This window comes from Falco punctatus (assembly GCF_963210335.1).
Source record: "Falco punctatus genome assembly, chromosome: 3".
NCBI lineage: Eukaryota > Metazoa > Chordata > Aves > Falconiformes > Falconidae > Falco > Falco punctatus.
This window is the reverse complement of record NC_137582.1, coordinates 100,614,227-100,626,809: the sequence shown is the minus strand read 5'-3', so window position 1 is coordinate 100,626,809 and position 12,583 is coordinate 100,614,227. Positions and strand designations below refer to the sequence as shown.

Below are 12,583 nucleotides of genomic sequence, written 5' to 3'. Positions count from 1 at the left end.
GAAAGTACAGAAGGACCAACTTCTCAAGTCTACAAAAACAACCACTTCTTCCACATACTCTCACCTATCTCCTGAGAGGAAATTCACTGCTCCGAAACCTGATATTCTGCGTGCTCTAATTAAGGAAAAAGGAAATAACTTTCACAGTCTCTTGTGCAAGGGCCAATGAATGTAAGTCAAACACTCACCTAAACCCATGAAAATACTTTGAAAAGAAGTAAAACAAACATTCTGATTTCCCAGATGCATATCCAGTAATGTTTCTGATGTAAAGGGCAGTGGGTAGGAAAAAGAACAAGAACTTAGTGATGTGGGAGGGAGATGCACCTTTATCGTCCATCATCCCCAACCCATTTTATGCATTTGTGATGGAGGGATCTGCTCTGAGCTGCTTTAACAGGGCTACCAGGGTGGCACAAAATGGACAGTGCCACATCTTGAAAAGCTGCTCTCTGAGAAGCATTCTGGTTCTCTGGTCACACTTATTTCTGTAGCACCTATTAAGTACTTAGGTAAAGTTAGCAAGAATCAAGGGATATGCAGCCCTTATGTCTTCATCCACCTCCTGAAGTTTCAGGAAGAAAGTATTCCTCCTACAAGCAATTAGGAAACTCCAAGACTTCTTTCACATTGAAAACACTTTCTGTCCATGGTGTATAACATGTTATTCCACCTGCTTCCAACTAGTTTAGTGAAGGTGGTTATTCACCACATCTGTACCAAAAGAGAAAAAAAAAAAAAAAACGCTAGCCAAAAATAATGTTTACATACACATTTCCAGTTCCACTCAGGTTCATAGTGATCTGCCTGTGTCTGGCCCCTTTGAGCTCAGCTACAGCGCTGAAAGGCGGCAGGTGAGTGCAGCAACCAGTTCTGAGACTAGAGATTGCAATCAAGGGTTGTTCACTAAACAGTTTTTTTCCAAATCTAGAGACTGCTAAGAGCACACTTAGTTTTTCACTGCAAATGCACTTAACTTTATTTGAGCCAGCAAAACTGAAAAGGAGACATTTGATGGGACAGGCATGACTACGCTAGAAAAAAGACCTGAGCATTGCCACTCTTGATGCAAAGAGATGACCACAAATCCTTGTGCACCTTCTAGCACAGTCAGCTACAGCAACAGTAATTGAGATGTAATGGTAAGAATAAGAAATGTAACTTTTCTCATCTATTTTCTTCTACCAGTGTCAGTTAAGCGAAAGACACACCGTTCTTTAGATGAGGATGCTATACAAGATCTAGCCTCTTCCATCTTGTTTTCCAAAATATGAGGAAACTTCAAAAACAGAAAGAAAATGCTGGCTTCCTTTTCAGGTGTGCTCTATTTGTTGATCATTTGCTGGGAAAGTTCTAAACAATTCAGCTGAAATACATTGATCTGAAAAGACTTTACTGCTACTGGCTACGTTACAGACCAGGACAAAGCAAAGCACCCAAAGCTTTTACAGGTTACCTCTGAGCAATGTCTTCTGAGAAATTATAATACTTCTGCAACTTTATGCATCTTACACTGTTCACAGAAAAAGAGTGGTTACATCTGATGCAAAAATTATGGTGATAATAAATTGATAATCATATTAACAAGGTTAAAACTCTATTTTCATATAGCATCTTTTTATCCCTAGAACTCAAGGCACCTTGCTTACTATCCCTATTTCCCAAATAAAAGGCCTCAGGAACATTCACATGAGTTACTTTCATAAGGCTGTACAACATGGCACTGACAGACCCTGGGACACAGCTCAGGCTCTACAGTCCTACCAGATGGTGAGCAAGAAAATTGGATACCTTGCTTTTTTCCTTATTTTAATTTCTACCTGTGCCTCTATGTTTTCGATCTGCCTCATTTAGAATAGCACTGCTTCAAATCCTGGAACACAACTGTTTTTTTTTTTTCCCTGGAACTGCCCCTGCTTCCTGCAAGACTGAGCAACTACATGTACAAAAACATTCACAACTCCAACTCGTGCAAGAAAGGTCATCTCCCCCTGCCCCCCAAGTACCATTAGAGTGCATATTTGGAAAAACAAGATAAAAATTACTTGAAAACATGAGATACTGGCCTGTCTTTTCCTGGCATGGTATACACGTTACACACTATTGCAGTCCCTCCTGTTGGTCAGAGTGTATTGACATTGCTTTGGGTATTAAAAGCTCCCAGTAATGCCATGATCACAGCTACAAAAGTGGCATTTTCTAAACCATTTGTATTTGTTGTGCATCCATTCTCCCTCTCAGAAAGCAGCACCTTACCTCTCACCCTTCCCTGATCTACTAAGTGCAGTCTTAACACCTACTGTAGACAGCAAACAGGCAAAAAAAAATTTCCAAACTACATAGTTAGATGTTTCAGGAAGAAGCAGCGCCCACTCAGTGGCAGATGATATCAGTAGAAATGTCACAGCCATCTTTTTTTCCTCCACCTCCGTTTCATCTTGAATACCTGGCGCTGCCAGAACTCCTTTTAACAGAGCCGAGATTTCCCTGCCAGCCACAGCTGTCAAAAACTCACACCAGCGAGTCCCACACAGATGGATGGATGATAAGGCTGTAAGCAATTCAGACTCCTTCGGCTACCAACAACTCATCTATTCGCTCCAGAGGTGGCTCCGCAAATGGACAAGTTGCACTTCCCAGCACACCAGCCTGGCCAGCTGCAACCTGGCTGAAGCAAGAAGCTGCATCCCGCACTCTCACCAAAAAGGTCTGTAATCTGCAGCATGAGCTCCAGAACAGGGGCTTTACATTACATTACATATTGTAACATCTCTTTCTTATCCCAGATGGCAACTCCCAGGTTTTGAGACCCTGACAGCTGGCACTACCCAGCACAGGATGGTTAAGTGGATGTAGTAACCGCTCCCTGCCAGTGCCTGCCCATACACAATCTCTTCCTCAGCCAGATGTTTTCCTTCACACAAAAAAAAAATGTCATCAAGTGTGAGAGGAGCCAACACTGCGGTGTTTTGCCTTGTGGCTAAAAGCAGAAGGGTTTTCTGTAGTCGGGAATTCAAGCCAAGGGGTCTGGGAAGCAGGAGATCTTTTAAAGCTCCTCTGCTTGTAGAGTTGGCTGAACTTCACTTTTTGAGATTAAATACAAAGGCAGTCTCCCCATCAATTCCTCTACTACAAAAAGATCAACCAACTCAAGCTCCTGCTGAACTGCAATACCTAGTAGGCTGGAAGCACTCCTCTGAAGTTTCATTGCGCATTTTCTGACAATTGACACAGGAAACCAGTTATGAGCTTTTTGAGACTCAGAAATAAATACCAGTTATTCAGACATGAATCTGCAAATACTGGTAGCAGCACAATAAACACCATGTAATTTGTCTTGCTAAACAAAAGCCAAACTGAATGGATGAAATAATTATTGTAAATCAAGCACATAGTCAGATTCCAGCTCATCTTCCTGTTCGTGTCTCCACACACTCAACACAGAAATCATCTCATCTCTTAAGTAAACAAACACATAAAGGCATCAACTAAATTAGAAGCTCCATGGTGTTGACATATTATGATCTCATCACTCTTTCTTCTTTGGAAGCACTTCCTTGCCAAACTGAGTTTAATTCACCTGAAAACCTTAAGCAGAGAGTACCTTGAACTAACAGGAGGCAAGTTGCTCAGTCACGACTACGCTGCTCTTTTGGTCTGGTTTTAATTTGACTGAAAGCAATTTATTAATTTGATTTGAAGCAAACACAAACCTGGTAAAAGCAGATGCAACAGTTCTAAATGGGATATGATTCAAAACCAGCAAATGTAAATGCATTTTAAACAAAAAACACTCTCCTGTCTTTGGTTAAATGAAGAGTTAATGTTACAACCATAAACTGTCACCTTTTTTTTTCTTTCCCCCCCCCAAAAAAAAGCAAAACCTCGCAATTAACCTTCAGGCAAATCATCAACCTCCACAGCGCTCAGTATTCAGTCTCTGAGACATTTATGGCAAAAATCAGCCCTGTGAGGCCCCACAATGCAGAAACACCCAAACGCAGGTGTGTCTATGGATATTTGTCTATTTTCTTTCAACATTTCCACCCTGTGGCTGCTTATCTAGACCGCCCTCTCCTTTCCACATTAATCTCTGTTTACTCTTCTGTTTGGCAGCGAGAGAGAGAGAAGAACACTCACACACTTGTGTGTACAGTCCTCCGGACCACTCCTAGTAGCTGTGCTTTGACTCAACAAATTTCAGGAAAGTCAGAAGCAATGTGCAACTTCCCGGCCACGCTGCTTTGGAAGGAAATGAGCTGTGCTCCGTAGGGAAAAGGAAATTGCTTTGGAAGTCTAGACCGAACCCTTCCTTTTCCATCACTCCTCCCGTTTCCCCCTTGAACATATTTAAGGCGAAACAAAAGGAAGGTGGAGAATGAAAAGGAATCATTGGGCAGTTTTCCTCTTGGTGTGTAATAAAAGCATGGTTGGATGTGGATTTAAACAGCGGCGAGACATCAGCTAAAGGAAAGGGAGGAGAGGCACAGGACTAGAGCAAGTGCCTGAAAGGTGAGGATGTTGGCAGCAGCTGGTGTAGCAAAATGTGAGTCAGGAACACGGTGAAAGGCAGCATAGTGCGAGCAGCCCCTCTGATCCTCCTGTCAGGCTGGATTTGTCTTTTAAATGCAGCAAGTAATGCAGCTGTGCAGTTAGCTGCCTAAAGTAGTGCCAGTAAAAGGGAAAATCGTGCGAGGTATTTAGTAAACTTGCTCTGTTTTGGGATTACCCCCAAACTGAAAACACAGTACAAAAAGCAGCTGTGAAATCAGACCAGAACAGCAGAGAAGCTTGAAACAAATGAACTCAAGCAAATTTTAAAAGAAAGCTACAGAGACCCTATGAACCAAGGCAGCTTGGTACCTCTTTATTCAGCTGGGGATCAGGTAATACAAGAGCCAGCTAAGAGGCTTCCCAATTCAAGGAGCAAAACCAAGGGAACGAATGTAGAAGTTGCTGGGTATTGAGAAAGAATGACCAAAGGGGTTGGGGGAAAGTCAGACAATAGATTTTGAAATATTAAAGATCATGTCAGAGCAATGTTTAAATCAAATTGACAGGGCCACCACCAAGGAAACAGTAAGCAAGAAAGTACGTGGGCACATGGGCATTTAAATGGAACTGCAGAATGGCCAAGCACCACGTGCCACTAACTCGCTCTATTTCCTACATAAACGAAAGGATATATTTTGTTTGCATTTGTTTTTTATAAGGAACAACAAAAGAGGAAAGTGTGTGAAACCAATCCATCGTAAACTGATTGCTTTATGTGCACCTCAGGAACTTTGCACATTCCAAGTACTCTTAATTCCTCTTGCAGCAAGAGAGTCACTGCAGCTTATATGACACACACACACACACACACACCAGGGAAAAGGAAACCAGTTAAATCAAGACAGCAGCTGGACTGCAAGATCACAACTCTTTACTGCTCAGGGGCAGAGCTTGGGCTGTGCCCTTGGTCAGCCTTCTCACAGCGATGCAAACCAATACAGCAGCACTCCTGGCACCTTCTGTCCCGCTCCATAAGAAAAAAAATGAAAAGGGAATACTCTGAACCACCCTTTAGCCCCTGCTGGCACATGTCTCCGCATGGAGCAGGGGAGAGGAAAGGGAAAAAGCGATCGGACAAGGCATCAGTCAAGGGCTCACGGGGAGGAGCGCTGCGAACTCCTGCTGGAGTCACACCGCTCGTATCCTGAGCTTATATTGGACTACAGCGTGTGCCAGAGCTCAACATCGGGTTTATTAGTTGTCTTACTTTCCAGTCAAAAAAAGAAAAAAAAAAAAAGGAAAAAGAAAAAAGGAAGGAGAAGAGGGTTTGGTTTTCTTTCTAACCAAGTGCAGGAAAGAAGTTTTATTCCTTAAGGGAAATTCTCAGGAGTGGGAATGAATATAAGGACCTTACGTCTGAATCATCCTGTTAATGACCTAAGTCTCACAGCATATGGGGTTCATATAATGTTGTCAGCTAGGAAACTTATTTTTGAATAATTTATTTTTATTTTACAAAAGAAGAAGGGGGGTGGGGGTGCGGGGGGAAGCGGTTTAGAGCTCCTCCCTTTCTAAATCACAGTTGGACCCAGAAAGACCAGTTTTGTTTTTAAACAAAGTTAGCAAATTGCCCTTAAGCTGGCCAATTCCAGTAATCAGCATCAGAGTAATGACAGTCACTCAGCCGGTTTCCCCTTTGCCAGACCAAAAATAACCATTCAGCTAAATTCTTCCCAAAAATGTTTATTTCGGCCAAAGGGCATGCAGTTAGGTTGCAGGCATATCTTTTTTCCACTTGGAAAATGTACACCTCAATACCTAACGTCATTTCAACATCCCTCTGTTTATTCGGAGGTACCATTAGATCTATTATAGGTCTATATATCTTCAAAATAACCACAAGCATCTCCTCCCTTTCTTGTTAGGCACAGCAGCAAAGGAAGGAATTTTATCAGCTGTTGCCGTTCAGTTACAGCCCTTGTGCTGTTTACCGCACACTTGTAATGCACCACAGGAAAAACATCCATTTCTCAACAATCATGAGAACTTTCTGCTGATTATAGGCACTAATAAACCAATATAAAAGCACCATTTGTATTTATTTGAGCCACTTTCATCCACCTAAAAAGCACAAAATCATCAAAATCACAATAAACTTTCCAGGTGTTAAGTCAAAACCACTCCTAATTAACCAACCTGGAAATGCCAAGTGGTAGCTGCACCATTACACAGTGTATTTATGGCACAGAGAGCCTGAAGCACAGAAGGACCACAAAGCTGGTTCGATGCAGCCCATTCCCAGGCATCCCAGTACCAGGACACCAAGGATGCTGCTGAGAGCAGGGACTATGCAGCAATGTTTGCCTTGGCAGCCAGTAAAGAGCATTCCATTTGCACCTCCTTGCAGAATAAAGGCATTCCCTATAAGAAATTTGAACGATAATAATTTAGAACAAAAGTAATAATAATAAAATAAAAATAATTTAATAATAATAACAAAATACACTAGAAACCTGTATTTCACACCGCTATAGCTACTCATGCCCCATCCCAGTCTCTCCAGTTTTGGAGAACAGGAAAGCCACACTTAACACCTCCATTTCATCCCAGCCAGCATGAAACAGCTTTTTTCCCAGAGACTGGAAAGGACACTGGTGCCAAGGCTGGGGGCAGGCGAATAACATGGAGTTCACAGGTATAAAATAACTGTTTCATAACTTGTGAAAAAAATTATCTCAGTGAGTCTACTGGAACCAATACGTTAACTAAAATGAGCAGACGAAAACAATTTTTCAGCCCGTGGTCACTCAGCATGAGATAGTGGAAGGAAATGACGGTGAATCATCTCAACATGGGATGGAACAAAATCTGAAGGAGCACTGGAGGCAAAACCCAAGAGATAAAAGCTAGGGTAAGCTACTGCTGAATCCTGATGAAGTCACAGCCGAAGGGAATTTATCTTTAATCCCCTTGACTCTGAAACAGAACACATTTCTTGAATTACACAGTTTTACGTTTGCTTTAAAAATGTAATAGGAGATTAAATATTTTCAGTTGTTACCATTCCTATTCTAAAAATGGAGAACATGGCCATGCAATTTTAATACAAAGGAGTCAATATTGTAGTTGTTGTGGCATCTATATAATTGTGTTTGTGTAGGCACATATGTCTGTGTGCACATGTAGTATAAGCCCATTCATTATATTTACACACAAACTATATAAGGTTTGTTTCAGACCAAAGAAAGGGCTTGTGCTTCCACAAATATTTTTCTCCATTAGTTCGTCTAATAAAAGGCATTTCCTCTCTGATTCTTGTAGTGTGACACACTACTTACGCTCTAGTAGTATTTACATACAGACAACACACACGTATTCCCCCCTTTCTTTTTTTTAGTTTGACTTACATCAATGGACTGAAAATAATTACACCCTACCAGCTAATAAAAATAAAGTACTCACACATCAGAAAAATATTCAGTAAGGTGTACTTCTTACTAATACACATGTATTGCTAGGCAGTACTACTTAATATATATATAATATTTTTTTTCCTGAAAACAAAAGGGTACAATTTACATTTTGTACATAAGTAAAGGATAAAACCTTCACACCGCAAGTCTTTACAGCCCCATAATTTACACTCTGGTGTCATAAACCAGCAGTAAAATATTTTAGAGATAGCCATAAAACTGTGATCCAAGTCCAATCTTTTCCAAAGCTCTGCTTCAACTCGGCTCTGAGGGTCTGAGCAGGATTACTTATATTTGATCAGTAGCAAAGTTCACACGTGGTCCCAACTTTTCCAAAGTTCGCCCATTTTCTGATGCAGCCTCCCAGCTCAGGCTCACCTCTGTGTCTGGGAAGGGCTGGACATTTTGCTGTGAATGCTTTCACCTAAAGAGGCTTGCATCATCAAACCCAAAATGCTTTATCTGAAATACATGGAAATTTCAGGTAAGCAAAGGAAGGCAGGGCTCTCTCTGAACTTTCATGGGGATTTCTGGTGGGCTGTGATGGGTGTGGGTTTTGGGGGCTGCCCACGTCTTGATTTTGCCCCTGCTCTTGGGATTTCATTGCTTCCAGAACCTGCACCTCTGGGCCGTTCAAGCGTTACACCAACTAAACCCCAAATTTCCCCAACGTATCCAAAACATGGCAACCTGTGAAGCCTCAGAGCCTTACCCCTGTACAGATCCAGTGAATCCAAGAGTGGAAACTGCAGACAGACCCCTGGCATCAGACTTCTGCCTTACCATCTGGGCTGCCAGAGGCCACCATCCCCAGTCCCAGAGGTCCCTGGTGCCAGCCCCATGGGGACAGGTGACTTCCCAGTGCCTTGACCGGAGATACTTTGCCCACCTTGCAAGCTGTGCTTGAATTCCAGCTATGTCTAGGTTGTCCCTGCACAGGGAATGTGTTCGTTTTGGCTATCTGGTTTTAAGTTTCAGGTCCAAATAATATATTAAAACCAAAATACCACTCCAGCCCAATTCAGACTGGAAACAAAAGTTGAAAACATACATGCAAGGTGTCACACACACCAGAAAACTTATTTCTACTTTTCCTCTACCAGAACAAAGTAAGAGGAAGAATGAAACAGTCCACGCTCATAGCATGCCTCATCAATTAATCACTTACAAAAAACTGCATTTAAAAATTGTTTGGAGCTACACTCACCGCAGTCAGCTGGAGCTTTGCACTGTATCAATGGGAACAGATCAGACACTGTAGAAGATGGAGCAGTGAGCTATGACAATTCAACGTACTATTACCAAAAACGCTAAGTTTAGATCTCCTAGTAAGGGGTTTAGATTGAACCCACAAGCCACACAGTGGTTCCCTTCATAAATAACTCGCAATCAGTGAGAGAACAGTTCATATACTGCTGTTAACCCCCGAAACAGAGCAAAGACATTTTCCTGATAAATACTGTAATGATTTATCAATCGGGTATCATAATAAGTGGATGTTATACACCAGAAAGTAAGCGTAGGGAAGTGGTGCATGTTGTTACATGGTAAAAAAACTGGACTTTAGTTCTCCTGGTAATCACTTCTTTACTTGACCACAGGAAGGAGGCTACAAAATACCACCTTTTTAAAGTAAGAAACATTACAGTCAGGAGGCGTGTAACAACTCAATCGCTCTTACTGCTTCTTTTCACAAAGAATGGATTCATTTTACCAGATTTTTTTTTTAACTCTTTCCAGAAAACTAGGCTTGCATGATTTCTTTTAATTTATTTATTTATTTTAAGGCTACAACAATGTAAACAGTCTGCTAGAACTTCTTTGACTAGAGAAGCAACAGTGATGCCCAGGAAATGGGTTTTAGGCAGCTTTCCTGCATGCTGCGCAGTCATGTGGGTGGGGTTTGTTGTTCAGTTGTAGGTTATACTCAGCTTGAAAATCAGCAAAGTCATTATTTCAGGATTTTCAAGATTCCTGGAAACCTCTAAGAACCGTACGTAACATGTCAGGCCCTGATTTGGGAACGCACTTACCTGTTTAACCTCAAGCACAAGACCTCACATCTTTATTACACAAAACTTTAATCAAGCGTTTAACTTTGAACATGTATTGAAGTGCTTTGCTGAATCAGGAAGGATCTGGACCTTTTTAAAGAGCAGCATCGTTAATTGACTGCAAAGATGTTACATCCTGCACTGAGGCTCCTAATGAGCCATGGCTGCTGGCAGGCAGCTCGGGGAGCACGCAGCAGCAGCTGCAATTCTGCAGCCAGGCCCGTGGACCCCACGTTCCTCACAGGGTACCCCCACCCCTCCCCAACACTGCAGTACAGGTCGTTGCTTGTTCCAAACCTACCGGTTCCTGTGCATACCTGGCTGCTAGTCACCACAAATTAAAAAAAAAAAAAAAAAAAAAAAAAACAACCACCAAACAAAAAAAAACACCAAAAAACAACAAAACAACCAACCTCTCCATTTTAGAGTCATCTATAAACTAATACTGAAGTGATTTACTTAAATGTTAAATTTAACGGTGGAAGAATATACAAGGCAATAAAATGCCTTTTACAGCTGGTTAAGCACTGAAACAAAACGGGAACATTTGCTAACTGCAGAGGGGTTGCTGGTGAGCTATTCTAATGCAGTGAGCATTCATATAATGAAAGGAGATAAAAAAATTCATACGTCATCATTGTTTCCTTATGTCGTTTCATCTTTCAACGCCACATGGAGCTGCAGCCGCCACTCACCTCAGACCTTCTGCAGAAGCCGATAGCAAGGACGTGTGGTCTGGGGACAACTGAACAAAGACAGGTTTTGAAAAGTGTAGATCTGTTCGAGGCCGAGTAAGTAAATAATTGATCAAAGCCACATCCTTAGTGGAAGAGTAATGCTACGATTAAGAAAAACATTTCCAAAACAGTGGCCTGAGTATCTTCAGCAGCTTAACTTTGAGAACCTGAAGAGATCACGCTCGGCCATGATGCAGGCATGTGCAAATCATCTGACTTCAAAGAACTTAAACACACTACATGGGCTCTGAATTCATCCTAAGTGCTCAATTACCCATTCTGTGCAAGTAAATATTACTGTGAAACTTTACAGATATTATTTGGAGAAGCTCAACATTCTGCTTAAGAAAAGACAGCTTTGATGGTGGCAATAGAGACTTTGGTGGTGTTTGTCAAGGGAACGTTTGCTATTTCTAGGCTGTGGCAGAGTGAAATTCTTCTCTTGTCATAGACTACTGTATTACAGTGCCTTAAAGTAAAAGGATCTCAAAATAATATGAGTCCTTTGGTTATTCCAGCTTAAAATCAAGCTACTCACACCCCTCCCCTTGAATAAAAACAAAAATAGAGAAATATAAGAAAATCTCCATATGATTTTAACTGCAGCAAAATTAATTTAACTTAATTATTCCTACACGTCTTCCCCAAAACTCATCATACAACTTCCTCAGGTCAGATTTTTACTGCATGCACTCTCTGCTCTCTCTCCATACACTGCATTCTGCTTTTGTACGACATCAAACAAAATGGGCCCCCACCTTCAGCTGGAACTTTTATATAGCGTTGCTATACAAATGAAAGAAAATATTTTAACAGTTTAAGCTGGTTATTGTTTCTGGTGCTCCAGCTAACATTCCTGCTTACTTTGGATGGGTAATTGGTCTATAGTCTCTGATTACAAATTCTTACACAACTTAGATAAAATGCAAGGGATAGTTGTTGGTTTTTTTTTTTTTTAAAGAAAAAAAAAAGTTTGGACGCATACTGTGTGAAAACACTTTTCCAAACTGTTCGAAAAACCATGGGTCAAATTCTGGAGTTGCTGTTATTCATAATTTTTAACATACTTCTGATGCACAAAGTTAGCTTCATCCTTTACAGCTGTAGATGAGTCAGACTTCAGCACAAACTGTACATTTTAATAATTAATGCTCTGTGTTACCTTAATTGTGACATCTTGAATAAGGTTATCGCTGTTTAGAATAATATTTTTTTGTTTGAAAAACACTTTAGAAATTCACAACTAATGGGACACATCCAATGACTATTGTATTTGACATGATTTTCTTTTGTCCTTGTTGAAGATGGAGTTACTTCGGGTACATTGGCAGAACCTCTTAAGTAACATGTGACAAGGTGGCATATGTTCTCTTAGTGTCACCTTATTCAAAACAGTAAATCGTTTCATGTTCTTCTCAATGATTTGCAGCAGTATTTTACACTACAGAAGAGCGGTGTCCTGTAAATGACATCTGAAGGATGGAAAGAGTGTCAGCTCTTCTATCACCACAATATTTGGTTTCCTGCTCACACAGTCAAACAAATTTTGAGAGACTGAATTTAGACCAAGCCTGAGTACTTGTGGCTTTCTTAGCCCACAACCAACTTCCCAGACTTTCAGTTTGCGAAAGTCATCGGAACATTAATAATTATTCTCCTTTGAACCACAGATACTCCTTTCCCATTTATTTGTCTTCCTGTAAACACATTTTTTGCTTCAGCGCAAAGCAGTTGCATCCTACACATCTAAGCAGCATGACCACAGTACTTCAAAACACCTTTAATCAAAACTATAGTGTCCAAACTATTTCTATATGCAGCTACC

At 41.0% G+C, this 12,583-nt stretch overlaps 1 protein-coding gene across 3 annotated transcripts in view; it reads right to left on the bottom strand.

Annotated features, from left to right (window-relative positions):
• The window catches only part of LOC308061452 (uncharacterized protein), a 296,800-nt gene that overhangs the window by 81,687 nt on the left and 202,530 nt on the right, over positions 1–12,583 (bottom strand). The window contains exon 7 of one of the 3 annotated variants that reach the window (XM_080381414.1): positions 6,691–10,766. The exons of the other annotated variants lie outside the window; for them this stretch is intronic. The gene's annotated coding sequence lies outside the window, so the exon portion shown is untranslated. The remainder of the gene's footprint in view (positions 1–6,690; positions 10,767–12,583) is intronic. 3 annotated transcript variants of the gene reach the window in all.